The following is an 18,920-nucleotide window of genomic DNA, read 5'->3' on the forward strand; positions in this document are numbered from 1 at the left end:
AATCTAACACAGAAATAAACTATGAGTCAAGGACCGGATGATATTTTGTTGAATCCACATGTAACATCAGCCGACACGTGTTTCGTCCACACATTGGACTTCTTCAAGGCTGATAAATCATAATTCAAAAATATTACATTAATAATTTAAAAATACAAAATCTGAAAAACAATTCCAGAGACTAAAGAAAGGATCACAGTTAGTCAACCTGCACCAAAAGTGTGTTGGAAATAGAAAAAGTGCCATGGAGAACCTACATCCTAAATTAGTCCTTGAGATCAATAAAAAGATTTTAGTAAGTATGAGTGATAGGGATGAGATTTGATATGAATGTGAAGGTGAGTCATTATTTTTAAGTATGAATGTGAAGGTAAGTCACTATTTTTAAGTATGAAAGAGAGACCTATGTAACCCCCAAAAAAAGAGTTTTGAAGGGAAAGTACCTTAATCTTTCCATTTACCACTTGTATCTCCAAATGATATTCAAATCTCTAAATGACAGAGAGACAGGGGAAGAGATTCAATCATCAACTGTCAAAATGTAGACCATATGTGTTACCCATATTCCAAATCTGGTACCCCACTAACCTTGGTATTGTCCGCACTAAGCTTGTTCAATGTACAAAAAAAACGCAACTGATTTTTATTTTTTTGATAATATAATTTTAGTTCATCAGCTTGAAGTTGGTCCTACAAGTAAATGAAAAGAACATGTATGCGCATATTAGTAGCTGATAAAGGCCATGTTATGGCCTTAATTTATCATATCCTTTTTATCAAAGGAACCGTAATCCAATCTAAGCAAAATATCTAAACCGTCACAATAACATAAAACCTAGTTCCCTACAAAGTGCAATTAAACTCCACATAGATACATCACGTCACAAATGAAACTAACCTCTATATGTTGTTCAGAGTGCTTGGCCATAGCAATGTCAGGCCACAAATAGAAAGTCACATAAGAAAATATATCGCCGATATTAAATAAAGTCATGATGTGAGAGAGAATATTCAAACCTGAATCAATATCAAAGGTATAATAAAGTCAGAAAACATATCCAAAAGAATATGTCTTGTCCATGGTAGTATAAAACAGGAATGTCCCACATAACTCTGTGACCAATGAATAATAAAAATCAATGGGGCACCCCCAAGACAAGCTAGCAGTAACACCTTCAAAACTAACCTGTATCCTCATAACGTCGACATAATAGCAATCCGCGTCCCGTGTTACTTCGTTGCAATATCAACGAAGGTGTGTGCATTGAAGAGAGCACGGATGTCTTCTTAAATCTGGTTGGTGTCGGCAATTTAGCCAATGCCGACCCTGAGTTTCAAACCCACAATTAGAATATTGTTATAGTAGAAAGAGAAAAGGGCCCACTACAAACATTGCAAACATGGCGGCCATCTTAGAATAGTTTGTTTTCATATTACTCAGACCTGTTGTCCTATTGTTAGAGAACCTAATTGATACATACTAATCATCATGGTGTGTTTGGCAGACCAGTACATCTCCCATGTTAATGCCAAGTTCCCTGGCTCAGTGCATGACGCGGACATCATGCAGAATAGCAGCATCCCTTACGTGATGGGTCAACTCCAGAGGCACCGTGTGTGGCTAATTGGTGACTCTGGTTACCCCAACCTGTCATGGCTACTGACCCCAGTGAGGAATCCCAGGACAAGGGCAGAGGAACGGTACAATGAGGCCCATGGGCGAACTAGGAGGGTGATCGAGCGGACCTTCGGCCTCCTGAAGGCCAGGTTCAGGTGCCTCCATATGACAGGGGGATCCCTATTCTACTCACCAAAGAAGGTGTGCCAGATCATCGTGGCCTGCTGTATGCTTCACAACCTGGCTTTGCGACGACAGGTGCCTTTTCTGCAGGAGGATGGTCCAGATAGTGGTGTTGTAGCAGCTGTGGAGCCTGTGGAGCCTGTGGAGAGTGAAGACGAGGAAGCCGAAGAAGACGACATAGACAACAGGAACACAGTAATACAGCAGTATTTTTAATGACACACAGGTAAGAATACACACCGGCATATTACATATACTTAAACACTACTACCTCTCTACTGTCTGTCCTTTTCCCCCAGTGTATGGTAACTGAGTTGTGACTTTCCCTTCCGATTTCAGAGATGTGGGCCCCACTGCGTGACATCTGCTTTGTTTCCCCATGGACTACAGCTGTGTGGCATCACAATGTAAATAAGCATTTTGGCACGGTAATGTCTAATGCATTTGTACAAAATCACAGCCAGACTCCTGATTGTTTTGTGCAATAACTGTGTTTATTACAGTGCTCTTTATTGGTGGGTGGTTGCAAATCGGTGAGGGGTGATGGTGGAGGATTGTCCATGGCAGAGTCCAGAATATTTGTATCACAGTTGCATTGTCCAAATGGCTGTGGGAAGTGGAGCAGGGGCAGTTTAAGGATGGACAGGGTGACAATGTGGGACAGTGGGATGACAATCAGGGAGGTATCCTTTCCTGGCGGGGGTCTTGGCATCTTACTCTGTCTTCTTCCTGGATCTCAGGGCCCGCTTGCTGGGTGGTTCTCCTTCTGCAGGGGGTGGGGTGCTGGTGGCCTGTTGGTCCTGTGGCGGGGCCTCCTGTCCACTAGCGCCGGCAGAGGTGGTAGGCAGTTCTTGGTCCATGCTAGTGTCAGGGGCCCTTTGTGGTGCCACAGTGTCCCGCAATGTGGTGACTACCTGATTCAGAGCCCCTACAATGGTGCCCAGGGCGGAACTGATGGTTCGTAGTTCCTCCCTGAACCCCAAATTCTGTTCCTCCTGCAGGAGCTGGATCTCCTGAAACCTGTCCAGGACCGTCGCCATCGTCTCCTGGGAATGATGGTAGGCTCCCATGATGGAGGAGAGGGCCTCGTGGAGAGTGGGTTCCCTTGGCCTGTCCCCCCACCTGTCGCACTGCAGCCCTCCCAGTTCCCCTGTTTCCCTGGGCCTCTGTCCCCTGGACCGTGTGCCCACTACCACTGCCCCCAGGTCCCTGTTGTTGTTGGGGTGGTGGGTTAACCTGGGTGCCCTGTAGTGGTGGACACACCGCTGATTGACGTGTCCTGGGGACAGAGGGATGGGTCCGCTGGGTGGGTGCTGTGCTGGTGTTCCCAGAGGGGGGAAGGTCTGCTGTGGCATGTGGCTGTCCGAGGGGAACCGACTGTCCCGAGGTCCCCGATGGGCCGGGCTGGTCATCTAAATCCAGGTCGACAGAGGTGCTGTCATCACTGTGGGCCTCTTCTGGGGGTGGAGTGGACATTTGTGGATCCTCCTGCGCGGTGACGTGGCGTTCGGGTCCTGCAGGGGTATAAATGGATGGTTATTGCATCTGTGTGTGCCATAGCGTGCAATGGGTGGGTGCCCGTGTACCCCAGTGCTGGCATTCCTGTGTGGGGGCTTTTGTGACAGTGGTTTGGAGGGGATGGGGATGTGCAGTGGGCATGCTTTGGTGATGGGTGTCCATGCTTTGTGGTCGCATGCAGGGCTTGGGGTTGGGATGGGTGGGTTGTGATGGTGAGACATTTACAAGGAGTAAGTGTGATGGGGTGAGGGTGAGGGTATGAGTTGGCATGCTGGTGGGGTGGGGGGATGAAGTAGTGAAGATGAGACTTACCAGAGTCCATTCCTCCAGATACTCCTGGGAGGCCCTCAGGATGCAGGATCGCCAAGACCTGCTCCTCCAATGTTGTAAATTCTGGGGGAGGAGGTGGGGGTCCGCCGCCAGTCCGCTGCACCACGATGTTGTGCCTGGATACCATTGAACGCACCTTCCCCTGTAGGTCGTTCCACTGCTTCCTGATGTCGTCCCTATTTCTTGGGTGCTGTCCCACAGCGTTGACCCTGTCGACTATTCTGCTCCATAGCTCCATCTTCCAGCAATGGTGGTGTGCTGCACCTGTGTCCCGAAGAGCTGTGGCTCTACCCGTACAATTTCCTCCACCATGACCCTGAGTTCATCCTCAGAAAACCTGGGGTGTCTTTGCGGTGCCATGGGGTGGTGTGGGTGATGTGTGGGGTGGATTGTGTGGTGCTAAGTGTGGTGATGTGTATTGGTGTGTTGTGTGAAGTGCGTGGTAATATTGCTGGGTGTATGTAATATGCGCGTCTGGGTGCTCGGTTCTCTATTTCTCTGTGAGTGGTCCCGATTCTCTAGGAGTGGAGGTTTGTGGGTGATGTGGGTGGGTGTTTTATATTTAATTGGGTGTGTGGGAGTGGTGTGTGTATGTGTATCAGGTGTGTGTGTTTCGAATTGTCCAATGTGGGTGTGTTTTGTAAGTGTGTGTGTATTATGAGCGCGTCGGTGTGTACCGCCAATAGAATACCGCGGTTGAAAGACCGCCGCTGGATTCGTGTGTCATGATAGTGTGGGCGTATTTCTGTTGGCGTGGCGGTGGAGGTTTGGTCATCGCCAGTTTCTCGCTGGCCTTTGGTGTGGCGGACTTTTGTGGATGTCTGTATTTTGCCAGATTGCCTGTTGTGGGTCAGAATGACCGTGGCGGTTTACCGCGGCTGCGGAGGTATGTTGGCGGTCTTCTGACAGCGGTAAGCGGCTTTTAACGCCAGGGTTGGAATGACCCCCTATGTCTTTTATGTTGATTGGTTGCCTACTGTAGGGGTCTAGTGTTGTATGTTATTTATCATTGTCACCAACTTTTGAAATAAATATTTTCATTATATAAAATTATGAGAACCTACATTGCTTGAGGTCAATAATATATGAATGTATATGGATTGTGGACAGTTTATCACAATTTATTAATTGTATAGTCATATTTGACTCTTTGACTTTTAGATTATCAATATTTTAGAAATAAGATAGTAAGAAAAAATTGTTGTGCTCCACTAGTACATTTTGTTTGGTTCTATTATTATGGTCTTTTCTATGAAAAACCGGAAAGCACATCAGGGCAATGATGTGCATTAGTGTATGAGCACTACCTAACAGCATTTACATTTGGGTAAATTAGGAAATGTGCATTGATACTGTTGCTTAGTGTTGCCAAATTTGTTTTTCTCTTAATACTGCACAGACAGGCCTGGGACATGATTAAGGGGCTACTTATGTGGGTGGCACAATCAGTGCTGTAGGACCACTTGTAGCATTTAATTTACAGGCCCTGGGCACACTTATGGCACTTTACTAGGGCCTTATACGTAAATTAAATATGTCAATTTGGTTGGAGCAAGTGTTACCATGTTTAGGGGAGAGAGCACAAGCACTTTAGTCCTAAAATTAGCAAATAGAAGATCGGAAAAATTGAGAGAGGCAGGCAAAAAGTTGGGGACACCCTTTGGCTGTCAGAACTAACAAGTGTCCCCCAGGGGAAAGTGGGGAGGGATACCAAACCCCTTGGGAGCTCTCTTCACTAAGGAAGAAGAACCTAGAGAGAACATCAGCATTAGTGTGGTCAGTCCCTGAGTGATGGTACACCGTAAAGTCCATTCCCAGTAGGGAGAAGGACCATCTCAAAAGTCCATAATTTTCACCCCTCATTTGCATGAGTCATCTGAGGGGCCTGTGGTCTGTCTAAACCCAGAAGTGAGGCCCAAACAGGTTTGGTCTCAGCATTTTTAGTGCCCAGACCACAGCAAATGCTTCTTATTCAATGGCACTCCACCTCTGTTCCCATGGAATTAACCTCCTGCTTATGAAGGCTTTGGTTGGTCTAGACACTCCTCATTCAGCTGTGCTAAGACTGTCCCTATGCCATGCTCTGAAGCATTGTCTGCACAATGAATTTCATTAGAGAAATAAGGGGCCCTGAGCATAGGTGCTGTGCACATGGCTTCCTTTTGAAAATCAAAGGCTTTCTGACAAGCCTCTGTCCAAATCACCAACCTGGGCTGCATCTTAGAATTCAGATCAGTTATTGGAGTAGAAATGGTGCCATAGCCCTTAATGAATGTTCTGTAGTAGCCCGTGAGGCCTAGGAAGGCTCTCACTTCATTTTGGGTTTTAGGTGGTTTTAGGTGGTTGCCAGTCCATGATGGTTTCAATCTTGGCCTGGAGGGGCTGCACCTTACCACCACTTACGAGGTATCCTAAATACATCACTGAACGCTGCCCAATTTAGCACTTGCTGGCCTTGTCAGGCCTGACGCACCTCTTTAGGAAGAAGCATGGGTTCCTACCACCTGGCACTATAGATGGCAATGCCATCTAAGTAGCCAGCACAGAACGCCTCCTTTCCAACACCAACAACCCTGTTACTCAACCGTTGGAGGGTAGCAGGGGAATTCTTCAAGCCAAAGTTCAGCACCCTGAATTGGTAATCTTCCTCAGGGGTTGACAATGCTGACCTCTCTTTTGCTTCTTCAGTCAAGGTGATATGCCAGTACGTATCAAATGTACTAAGAAATTTGGCACCGCCAAGCCTGTCAATGAGCTCATTAGCTCTTAGGATGGGGTGTGCATCTGTCCATACAGAACCAAAGTTCTGACTTGGTGCCCAGTGGAGAAGCCTTTGGTACCAGGGACTGGTAGAGAGTTCCATCATCCTTAAAGCTAGCATCTTGGAGACTTCCACCTAGATGCAGGCTCTCACCGTGTCTCATAACTTGTACATTTTGTTCTTTACAGGGGGACTCTCTCCCCTGTCAATGTCATGGATGGACAGATGTATGAGTCCAAGTGAGATTGAAAACAGTGAGGCAAACTTTCTCAGCAACTGATAAAAGATACCTTGCTGCTCTGTGGTCAGGGTGGCAGGCAGGTTGAAATCCTTCACATCCCCATCATGTTCATGTGCAGAGAGGAGGTCAGGGAGAAGTTCACTCTCCTCTTCCACACCCTTATCTTTCACTAGGAGCATACTCACATCTGACCTCTTGAAGAGGCTTGAGTCTGCTGACATGGAACACCCTTAGGGGGGTCCTAGGGGTCCGGAGATGCACTAAGTAAGTGGCCTCTTCCTTACTCTCCTTGATTTGTCAGGGCCAGTCCAGTGATCCTGGAGATCTCTGGGCTCTACTGGCTCTCTTAACCATACTTTCAGGCTAGGCTGAAACTCTACCAGAAGGATCTTCTGGTTATACCAGCACTTCATTACCTCCTTGCCGGCCTCAAAGTTGCTCTTGGCCTTTTTCCAGAAGCGCTGCGTTTGGTTCCAGAGGGCCAACATGCAATTGACCACATCCTGGGGGGGTTTCCTTGGAGCTTTCTCCCATCCCTCCTTGACAATGCTCAGAGGTCCTGAGACAGGGTCACCATACAGGGGTTTGAAGGGAGTTTCCCTATAGGCAAACAGAAGGGATGTCAAGAGGGTGTCCCACTTATGCCTCATGAGCTCTAGTAGGCCTGCAATCATATCCTTCTAGGTATTGTTGAACATCTCAACTAGACCATTGGTTTGGGGGTGATAGGATGTGATGAACTTCAGCTACATCACATATGGACACGTGTGCATCCAAAACAGACTTCATGTATGAAGACATGAAGTTAGTGCCTAAGTCAGACACTATCTTTTTGGGTAACCCCACACAGAAAAAAAAGATCCCCCTCAGAGTTCTGGTCACCACAGGTTCAGTCACTGTCCTCAAATGGATTGCCTCTAGGTAGTGTGTGGCATGGTCCACTAAAACCAGAATGAATATGTTGCCGAGGGCTGTCTTTCAAATGGACCAATTACGTTGATGCACACCCTTTCAAAGGAGGTGCCAACAATGGGGAGTTGGATCAGGGGAACTTTCACCTTTTTGCCTTACTTCCTATTGGCCTGGCATGTGAGACAGGACCTGCAGAATGTATCTGAGGCTGTCTTCATTCTGGACTAATCAAAGTGGGTGGGAAGCCTGGTGAAGGTCTTTTCTTGCCTCAAATGTCCTGCTTGGGGTATGTCATGAGCCAAACCCAGTAGGAAGGCCTGGTAACACTCGGAGACCACCAGCACATGGTCTGCCCCAGTACCCGGAGCCTTACGCTCGATGTAGAGGAGATCATTTTACCAGAAGATCAGGTGATCCCCAGAGGCTTCACATGCTGCCTGGGCGGAAGCCTGCTGCCTTAAGCCCTCAAGAGTGGGACACTCTCAATACACTTTTCAGATTTCCTCTCTTGTGGGTCCACCCTCAACTTGCCAGCCAGCAAGCTCAAGTAGATCACCTAGGGCGGCAATGTCTGCCTAGTTGGCTCAAGGGGCATTCTCCTCAGGGACCCTGTCAATCTCCACTGTGGAACCATCAGAGAGTGACCTCCTGTGCCCTTTGCCCCTCTCTTTGGCAGATGTCTGGGCCTTCGTTCCAGACTCCAGATGCACTTGACTACCCTCCCAGGCAGCATTGGACCGTGTGGTCATGCAGACTCCAAGTGAGATCTGAGCTCTACCTCCCTCCAGGTAGTTTGCTCCAGGTCATTGCCCAACAAACAACCTACAGGCATGGCATGGCTCACAGCAACTTTAAGAGTACCAGAGACCCCCCCAATCAAAGGGAACCAAAGCCACCAGAAGATGGCTCTCATGATTGTCACAACTATGATTTGGGGGAATGTGATCTGCTGACACCAGCTGATACTTGACAGTTGTCATGTTGGTTCTGTGTCACACAGAACCTCCATGCTTTGCCCATTAATGGTAACCCACTGTCTATACTTGGAAGTATCGGCAGGTATGTGGTCTTTTGGTACCATATCTTTATCCCACAGGGACACTAGGGTTACCTGTGTCTGTTTTCCAAAAGTAGATGGGACTATATTTCCCTTAGCGCTGCACTGGCAAACCCTGGTGTCTGTCCACCATTGGTGGGCTGTGCTCTCTCAGAACATTTGGAGTCGCCCTTTAAGTGATCATATTTGGAGCAGTCTGTACATTGGGGTACAAACCTCCCTGTCTTCTGGTCAAAGAACCTTTTCTTTTTAGGATCAGACTGGGATTGGTTATCACTACTCGTTTGGAAATCATTTTGGGTGCCTTTTGAGAAATTCGTATTTTTACGTTTTTCTTCCCCTTTTTCTTCTGGTGGAACCCTGAACACCCTTGTGGGTGAATCCTAAATGACTTTTTTAACACTCTGGTGCTAGCCCGGAGGTCCACCTCCTCAGCAAGTTTCCTGGGATCAGTCAGTTTACTGTCCACTAGATGCTGGTGCAACTCTGTATAACAGATACAGAGCATGTGCTCTATCAAGATTAAATTGTACAACCCAACATAATCATTGACTTTGTTGTTCTTCACCCAGCCATTCAGTGCCATACTGGAGTAGTCAAGAAATCTACCCAGGAGTGGTTGGGGAATTTCGGACTGTCACTGAATCTTTGGCAATACTTCTCATGCGTCAGTTCAAATTCGACAATCAAAATGGGACTCACAGGAGTGTACTTGGTATGGTCCCAAACCTCTAATGTTAGAAGTGTGTCCCTCCCACGTGTTGGCATGTGTGTCCACAAACCCACCCCCTCAGTGCGCTTCAGGAATCCTGTGTACCCTCATTACAACTTCATAAGCAGAAAACCGCTTATCAATGTGATCTCTCACCACATAACTGGGTACCAAATCCTTGGGTATATCTTGACTCTATTAGGCACTGTATGTATGCTGCCACCATCACTGCTGGACTTGAGTGGCTAGCCTTGAGACCCAGCTCTTTTAGTCCAGTTCATGAGCCAGAAGTAGTGTCTTTTCTGCTGAGGGGTTTTCAGCTACAGCGTGCTTGGCTTCCATTTCAGCTTTCCTGTCCTCTGACTCCATTTTCAATTATGCCAAGTGCGGGTGAAATTCTCTCTCCTCTCTCCTTTCCTCTGCAATCAGGCCATGACCAGAGAGACTACTTCCTGCCCTCACAGGTAGCACAAATCCAGGGATATCCCCCTCAACTGCTGCAAGTAGCTCAATGGAAGAGCCATTCACATGCTACCCCAACCCATTATCCTCTTGGGAATGAGACTTTGCATAGGCCCATTTGAAACTCCACCTTTTTGGTGGCTCCTTGGGCATATACCCCATCTCCTTGCAGAGGCTTTTCAACTGGTTAAGTGTGTACACCTCCAGCTTATTCAGATCAGCATTCATGGCACCACTTGTAGAACTAACCAGAGGCATGATGTATAGGATGGATTAAAAATGCAAAGCAGGGAAACTTGCAGAAGAAGATAACAATTTAGATGGTCTTTAAATGTGGGTAAATAGTATACACATACCTGTTGTATGGCACTGCACAAACACAAGTCCTATTCTCACTTCTGTTCAACAATGTTAGTATTTGGGCCTCTAATTGTCAGAGGTATGCACCCTGTACATGAAGGGACCACAATCCTAGTTAGGGCAAGTCAAACCACAACCTAAATTATCCCATGCTCAGCCTCTGGTAGCTTGATGCAAAGCAGGCAGACTTGACTTAGAAGACAATGGGCCTGATTCTAACTTTGGAGGACGGTGTTAACCCGTCCCAAAAGTGGCGGATATACCACCTACCGTATTACGAGTTCCATAGGATATAATGGACTCGTAATACGGTAGGTGGTATATCCGCCACTTTTGGGACGGTTTAACACCGTCCTCCAAAGTTAGAATCAGGCCCAATGTGTAGAGTATTTGTGCAATAACTCATACAGTAACACAGTGAAAACACCACAAAAAGTACTCCACACCAGTTAAGAAAAATAGATAATATTTATCTGAATAAAACAGGACCAAAATGTCAAAATTCCAATATGCACAAGTGTTCAGCTTAGCTTCAAACCAGGAGGAAACAAAGCTAAAAATGCAAAGAATGCAGCACCCTTAATCTGAGTAATTAATTTATTTAGGCACTTCCCAGATCTCAAACAAGGACATACAAAAGTATTAACATGAGCATTTAAGTTGAATGCAGCAAAACATGTTCAGATACTAAAATATTCACAGCAGTTGAACAATAATAATAGACAGATAAAGGACAATACATCAATAATGAATATTTATGCAGTGACTATATATATATATAATTATATATATATATATATATATATATATTTATATATATATATATATATATATATATATATATATATATATATATATATATATATATATATATATATATATTTATAATTATGCATGCACACAGCAAAGCTAGATAGTGAAGAATTAAAATGCATCACCATGGGGATCAAATCAGACATCACCTTGTTCTCGCCAATGTCAAGCTGTGGAACCCTGGACAGCTGAGACATGAGAAACATTCTCCAATGGAACTTTTGTTTTTTGAGCAGTGCATCCCCCCTCAAAAATGAATTCCTTCTGCCTCAATGCTAAGCTTCCCCAGATTATATACCTTAAAGAAACCCAAGAGGAATGTTCTGGTAACCTTCCCCCTCGGTCTGAGTAGGTTGTGAAATTCAAGTGCTGGCTGTGCCTGGTCTGTGTTGAAAACACACAAAAGAACTAGCCAGATCCCAATGTGTAGTCCCAAGACAGAGCAGTACCTTTCTCGGCTATAAACATTCTAATCCTGGTACAATCTTATCATCTTTGCATCCCCCACAATATGTTCCCTGCTCTGTTGAGAAGAGCGAAAATGCGTTCAGTGTAGAAAACATGCTGTGTATGGAAAAATACCTGCACCACAGATGTGACAGCATTTGAAGCTAAGCTAAGCACAAAATGGAGTCAGTGGCAAAGATTGAGTCAGTGGTTAAATACAGATGACATTACAACAAGTCAAGATATCACTTTTTAAACGTTCAAGTTAATCCACAGGACTCAGTGACTGTGGCCCTCATTCTGACCTTGGCGGGCGGCGGAGGCCGACCGCCAAAGTCCCGCCGTCAGGTTACCGTTCCGCGGTCGAAAGACCGCGGCGGTAATTCTGACTTTCCCGCTGGGCTGGCGGGCGGTCGCCTTCAGACCGCCAGCCAGCCCAGCGGGAAAGAGGCTTCCACGATGAAGCTGGCTCGGAATCGAGCCGGCGGAGTGGAAGCTGTGCGACGGGTGCAGTTGCACCCGTCGCGTATTTCACTGTCTGCGCAGCAGACAGTGAAATACATTTAGGGGCCCTCTTACGGGGGCCCCTGCAATGCCCATGCCAGTGGCATGAGCACTGCAGGGGCCCCCAGGGGCCCCGCGACCCCCCCTACCGCCATCCGGATCTCGGCGGTCCGACCGCCGGGATCTGGATGGCGGTAGGGGGGTCGGAATCCCCGCGGCGGTGCAGCAAGCTGCGCCGCCGCGGAGGATTCAATGGGGCCGCGGTACACTGGCGGGACCCCGCCAGTGGTGCCGGTCCGACCGCGGCTTTACCGCCGCGGTCGGAATCCCCATTGGAGCACCGCCGGCCTGTTGGCGGTGCTCCCGCGGTCCTCCGCCCTGGCGGTCAAAGACCGCCAGGGTCAGAATGACCACCTGTATGTTTTAGCACAAAGTATCTGGAATGCATCAAATATAAAGATGCTATGGGCAGCAGAGGAGATGAGGTATCAGAAAGTAAAGCGATGTGTCTGGCATGGCAGAGGTGAGGCATCAATTATTTCCTTGCAGGCAAAGTGATGTGGTGTTTTCCAGGCAATCAGCCTTGGCTCCTCACTGTGGTTCGTGGTATAATGTTAAATCAATGCCAGGGACGATGAGTGGAAAATCCAAACGCTGTGATGATGAAAAATGCATTGCATTGATTCTGTAGCTGCTGCATCGTTTTTTCAGCTGCTAGACAGGCACTGCATCGATTCTGCAGGCACTGCATTTATTTTTTCCAGTGTTGTGGATTTTCTCTCTTATATAAAGTTTTTGATGGTCCTGGGACTTCTTAACCGGAGACAAGCTTACAAGCCCTTAGTGATCACTTGTTGGAGGAAGGCAAGGCCTTCCAGCAGGGTCAGGGAGCAGAAGGTAGCAAGGCAACAAACAGGAGAGCACTCCCTCCAGAAAAGCATTCAAGATGAGTCCTTTGGGCAGCATTGCAGTCCTTCTGACAGAGTGGAGTTGTAGGACAGAAGAGTCTGATTTTAGGGGGTAACAGACCCCGTATATATACACCCAAATGTGTCTTTGAAGGGAAGGGGACTTCAAAGAGTGGTTTTGAAGTGTGCCAGTTCCCCTTTCCAACCAGTCCTATTTGCCAGGAGATTTGTGGAGGGTTATTAGTCCTTTGTGTTGGGGTCAGGCGACTAGCTTTTAAAGTGTAAGTGAGAGCCATTCCACTCTTCCTGCCCTAGAAGATCAATCAATATGCAGATTAATTCAGATGCAGCTGAGTGTCCTGTGTTTATTGCTGACTGGGTGGAAAGCATAAGGGGAGCTGTCAATCAGCACAGACCAGACGTGGATTGGAGACAGGCTGTAAGGCACAGAGATCAATATGTGCAGAGAAATGCTTACTTTCTAAAAGTGACATTTCTAAAATAATGATGTTAAATCCAGCACCACCAGTAAGCCAGATTTCTCTGTCCCAATCCGATATACCAACCATGGCAATGCCACTTCTTTCAGATAATATACCACTTGAAAGTACACACAGGAATTTCCAATTCTGGTTTATGAGAGGTGCAGACGGCTTCACATTATTAAAAAATGACTTTGTGCATTTTTCACTACCAGGACATGCAGAACTCACTAGTACATGTTCTGCCTTTTACTTACAAAGCACCCTGCACTGTGGGCTGCGTAGGGCCTACCTTAGGGCTGACCCATCTATGGTAAAATGGGAGTGTAATGTTTGGCAAGTAGTTTTGAATGTCAAGTCAAAGTGGCGGTGAAACTGCATACACAGGATCTGCAAATGGAAGGCTTGGGACATGGTTACGGGGCTACTTATGTAGGTGGCACAGTTGGTGCTGCAGACCCACTAGTAACATTTAATTTATAGGCTTTGGGCACATATAGGCCCTCATTCTGACCCTGGCGGTTCCCTACCGCCAGGGCCAACGGGGGCGGGAGCACCGCCGACAGGCCGGCGGTGCTCCCTTGGTCATTCTGACCGCGGCGCTTTGGCCGCGGTCAGAACGGGAAAACCGGCGGTCTCCCGCCGGTTTTCCACTGACCCTTAGAATCCTCCAAGGCGGCGCAGCTCACTGCGCCGCCGAGGGGATTCTGACCCCCCCTACCGCCATCCTGTTCATGGCGGGAAAGCCGCCATGAACAGGATGGCGGTAGGGGGGGTCGCGGGGCCCCTGCCGTGCCCATGCCCATGGCATGGGCACGGCAGGGGCCCCCTAACAGGGCCCAACTAGGCTTTTCAGTGTCTGCGATGCAGACACTGAAAAGCGCGACGGGTGCTGCTGCACCCGTCGCACGCCTTCCACTCCGCCGGCTCGATTCCGAGCCGGCTTCCTTGTGGAAGGCGCTTTCCCGCTGGGCCGGCGGGCGATCTGAATCAGATCGCCCGCCGGCCCAGCGGGAAAGTCAGAATACCCCTCGCGGTCAATTGACCGCGGGGCGGTATTCAGGCGGATTCCGACGGGCGGGCGGCAACCGCCGCCCGCCTAGGTCGGAATGACCACCATAGTGCTCTTTACAAGGGACCTATAGGAAAATTAAATATGCCAATTAGGTAAGAGTCCCAGAACCAGCAAAAACAAAATCAGAAAAATGGAGGGAGTCAGGCAAAATGTTAGGGGAAGACCAGCTTAAGGCTGTGAGGTCCAACACTTTCATTTAAATTGTGGTATGTAGTACAGCAGTTAGTGTTGATGGCAGTAGTACGTGTTCTCAAAGCAGTAAATTAGTGGCTCACAATGATGGTTAAAATAAAGATATTAATAAAGACTTTCCAATGTTTTTAAGGAATTTCTCAGGGGATCCCGTAATACCTACAGTGGGAAATTAGAGAGAAATTGGGAGTAGAAGACATGACTTACATGTGGAGGATACATATCTGTGCTTGCAGAAGTAGCAAAATGGTCAATGTTTTAGAACGTTATTTGTAAAAAATTGGGAAGTTGTGAGTCCTTCTAATGTGATAAGTCCCAAACCAAGTCAAGTCCAACTCACAGGTTCAACAAACTAAACCTGGGCCCAACATCTAGTATCTATGGTACAGAACAAAAGAGATCAACTTAAGGTAAAGGGTGTGCAAGAAATTGGGTTGTTGGTTGACTGGGGTGTGAGCCCTGGTCAAGCAATAGCCCAATTTCTCACACACGTACTGGGGATTAGATCCTGTTAGTCAAGCAACAGTCACAATCCCTTGCAGGGTGAACCACAGAAAGTTATTAAATTTACCTATGTTTAGCTCTGGGCAACCTGGCACAGAAAGCCGTCAGAACTAACTGTGGCTATGTGTATTGCATTTATGCAGCACACAAACAGCAATAATGACAATTCATAATGCAAGAAAAATCCAACACTAATTTAGAAAAATAGAGTTCATTTAAAAAAATGTAGTTGACGCCAAAATTAGCAAAAAACAATCAGTTCTCTCAGAGTTATTATTTTTAAAACTTCTTAGTAAACGTTATCGCCTAAAAGCTCAAAGCGCCAACTGTGACATCTAGTCATGTGAAAACGGGTCAAAGTTGAAAAATATGGCAAGCCGCAATGAACCACATTCCGGATACATGAATTCGATTCAGCACTTACCTTCTTATTTAGAAGAAATTTTGGGAAAAAGTTTTCTGAGAAGGTAAAGTTCAGAGGGGCAAGACTGCAGGAAGTGTCCAAGAAGGGAGTGTCTTCATCAGATAGTCTTGGGTCAGAACCTCCGTGATGATTTCTACATTCACAATTAGGGCCTGATTCAGACCCTGGCGGCCGGTGACCGCCAGGGTCACCGGCCACGGGAGCACCGCCGACAGACCGGCGGTGCTCCAAAGGGCATTCTGACTGCGGCGGTTCTGCCGCGGCCAGAAAGGGTAAACCGGCGGTCTCCCGCCGGTTTACCGCTGCCCTTGTAATCCCCCATGGCGGCGCAGCTTGCTGCGCCGCCATGGGGGATTCTGACACCCCCTACCGCCATCCTGTTCCTGGCGGTTCGCCCACCAGGAACAGGATGGCGGTAGGGGGTGCCGCGGGGCCCCTGGGGGCCCCTGCCGTGCCCATGCCAATGGCATGGGCACGGCAGGGGCCCCCGTAAGAGGGCCCCACTGTGTATTTCAGTGTCTGCCTAGCAGACACTGAAATACGCGACGGGTGCAAACTGCACCCGTCGCACATGCCCACTCCGCCGGCTCCATTCGGAGCCAGCTTCCTCGTGGGGAGGGGTTTCCCGCTGGGCTGGCGGGCGGCCTTCTGGCGGTCGCCCGCCAGCCCAGCGGGAAAGCCAGAATGGCCTCCGCGGTCTTTCGACCGCGGAGCGGCCATATGGCGGTTCCCTCCAGGCGGGCGGCGACCGCCGCCCGCCGGGGTCAAAATGACCCCTTTAGTCTCTAAAATGGAGGATAAAAATCTCCAGCGGGACGAGGCAGAGAGCTACAGCTGAATACAGTTTCACAAGATCGATACCAATTTGGTGAAGGACCACTAAACAGGATTTCCTACAGAGAAGATCATAGCAGGAGAAGTAGCAAAGTTAATCAGACCAGTCATGCACCTCAGGAGGATAGGCAAGCAGGTTGGTCCCGATCTCTTCCTGGTGCTTGGAGCAGTTTTTAGCCAAATGTTTTCTAAGCCCTGCATTTGGATTTTGGCTATAACGGAACCTTCAGCACCGCTTTCAAGGGTGCAGTACAGGTGGGGCACCACCTTGAGTGTCAGGGCTCAGTCAGTGTGGGTTCCGGTGTGGATCCAAGATGGAGGAAGCCTTTTGTGTCTCTGAGGCTCAGATCCAGAGGACAGCAAACTAGCCCTTTGGAGTCACTCGAGTAGTCCTGGGTTTGAGTTGCAAATCCAGTCTTTCTTCCCTAAGCAAGAGGGCTGCAATGGAGAAAGATGGCAGTTCAGAAAGGCAGTAGCAGGTCAGCATTCCAGCAGAGTGACAGTTCCTTCAGCAGTACAACAGTCCTTCCTGGCAAAGAATCCACAGGTCAAGAAGTGTACTGAAGAGTTGCTGTCTGAGGTCCTAGTTATATACACTTGTTCTTGACAGTGGCTCTGAAGTGCAAGGATTTTCCTGAGTATCCTTCCCTGACTCTAAGCTGGCTGTTGTGATAGGTCTTTTGTGCTAAGGCAGAGCACTCCCACTTCAGTTGCAAGTGGGGCTGTGCTCTCCTCTACCCCTCCCATTGTGCTAGCAGTTGACTCATTCAAGTAGATCTAGTCCATCTATTGTGTGACTGAAAGCAATTCACAAAGTTGAATTGTTAGTTACAGACAGTCATGTGACCCAAGACTGACAACAGACACAAAAGGGTTAAGGGCAGAAAAATGCTAAATTTCTAAAAGTTCCATATTCAAAATTGTAAATAAAAACCTAAATTTGCCATTAAATAAGGCTTTTCATTCCAAGTCCAAAGATATCAAACATTAAATAGACACCTGCTCGCAACTGGAAATTACAGCTTATTAAATGTAATAAGGAATCCCCAGTGTTACCTACAGGAGGGTAGGCCTCACAGTAGCTGAAAAACGAATGTAGGAGTTTTTTACTACCAGAATGTGGGAAAACCTAAAAGTAGATGTCCACCTTTTAATTACAACACTCCCTGCCCTATGGGCTACCTACATCCTACCTCAGGGGTGACCTACAGGTAATAAAATGGGAGTTTAAGTCTTGGCAACGGGATTTTATTGCCAAGTTGACATGACAGGTTGAAACTTCATTCAGATTGCAATGCATGTCTCAGACAAGTTTTAAGGTGCTACTTACGTGGGTGTCACAATGGGGTCAGCAGGCCAACTGGTAGTGGTAAAATTACAGGCCCTGGGTATATGGTATACCACTCTACAAGGGACTTATAAGTAAACTAAATATGCAAACTGGGTATAAGCCAATTTATTCATGTGGTACGAAAGTGGTCACAACCACTTTGGCACTGGTTAGCAGCGGTAAAGTACACTGAGTCCTAAGGTCAACAAAAATTAGTCAAGCAAAATGAAACAGAAGAGGCAAACTTATTGGTGGAAGCCTACCCTAAGGCTGACAGGTCTAACGTGTGTTACTCCCAGCTGAAAGTGAGGGGAACTACCCAACCTCTTTGAAGCTTTCTTTACTAAGGTGGAGAAAGCTGGATAGACCATCAGCAATGAAGTGGTCTGACCTGGGACAGTGTTCCACCTTTAAGCCCGTACACTGTAGGGAGACGGACCACCCACAAGAATTTTGGATTCCCACTCGTCATTTGCATAAGCTACCTGAGGGGTCAGTGGTCTGCTTGATTTCTGAAGTGAGTGCCAAACAAGTGTGGTCTCCACTTATTCAGTGCCCAGACAACAGTTAAGGCTCTTCTCTAAGTCCCTTTTTATTTAGCCCTGATAAGACTGCCTCTTTACCATGCTCTGAGGCATCTGTTTGGACAATGAACTCCTTGGAAAAGTGAGGGGCCTTAAACACGGGGCTGTGCAAAGGGGCTATTTTACGGAGTCAAAGGCTTTCTGACAGGCCTTTGTCCAGAACACCTTATTGGAGTGTTTCTTGGATGTTAGGTCAGGTAATGAGGCATCAATGCCACCATATCCTTTGACAAACCTCCTGTAATATCCAGTGAGAAACAGGAAGGCCATCACCTCTGTTTTAGTTTTTAGGGGCTCCCGGGACAAAATAGTCTCTGTGTTGTCCTGGAGGGGTTACCCATGATCCCTGCCCACAAAGTGCCCACAGACCCCAGCCCTATCTGTCACTTACTGGCCTTGAAAATCAGGCCTGCTTGTTACAGAGCCTGAAATATTTTAGGCACACAACCAAAACCTGTGGATATCTAGGGACCAAGTGTAACTATTGTTTTAAGGAATGGTGGTCTCTAAACATACCATATATCAATAAATACCATTCAGAATGAAACGATGTCCACATAACTTGCTCAAACGACTGGTTAAAACCACGTAGTTTTTGTTAATACAAAAATACTAAAATATACCATCACAAATACACAAAGATTGACACATCTGGGCATATAGTCAATG

The sequence above is a fragment of the Pleurodeles waltl genome, chromosome 4_2 (assembly GCF_031143425.1).
Source record: "Pleurodeles waltl isolate 20211129_DDA chromosome 4_2, aPleWal1.hap1.20221129, whole genome shotgun sequence".
Classification (NCBI taxonomy): Eukaryota; Metazoa; Chordata; class Amphibia; order Caudata; family Salamandridae; genus Pleurodeles; species Pleurodeles waltl.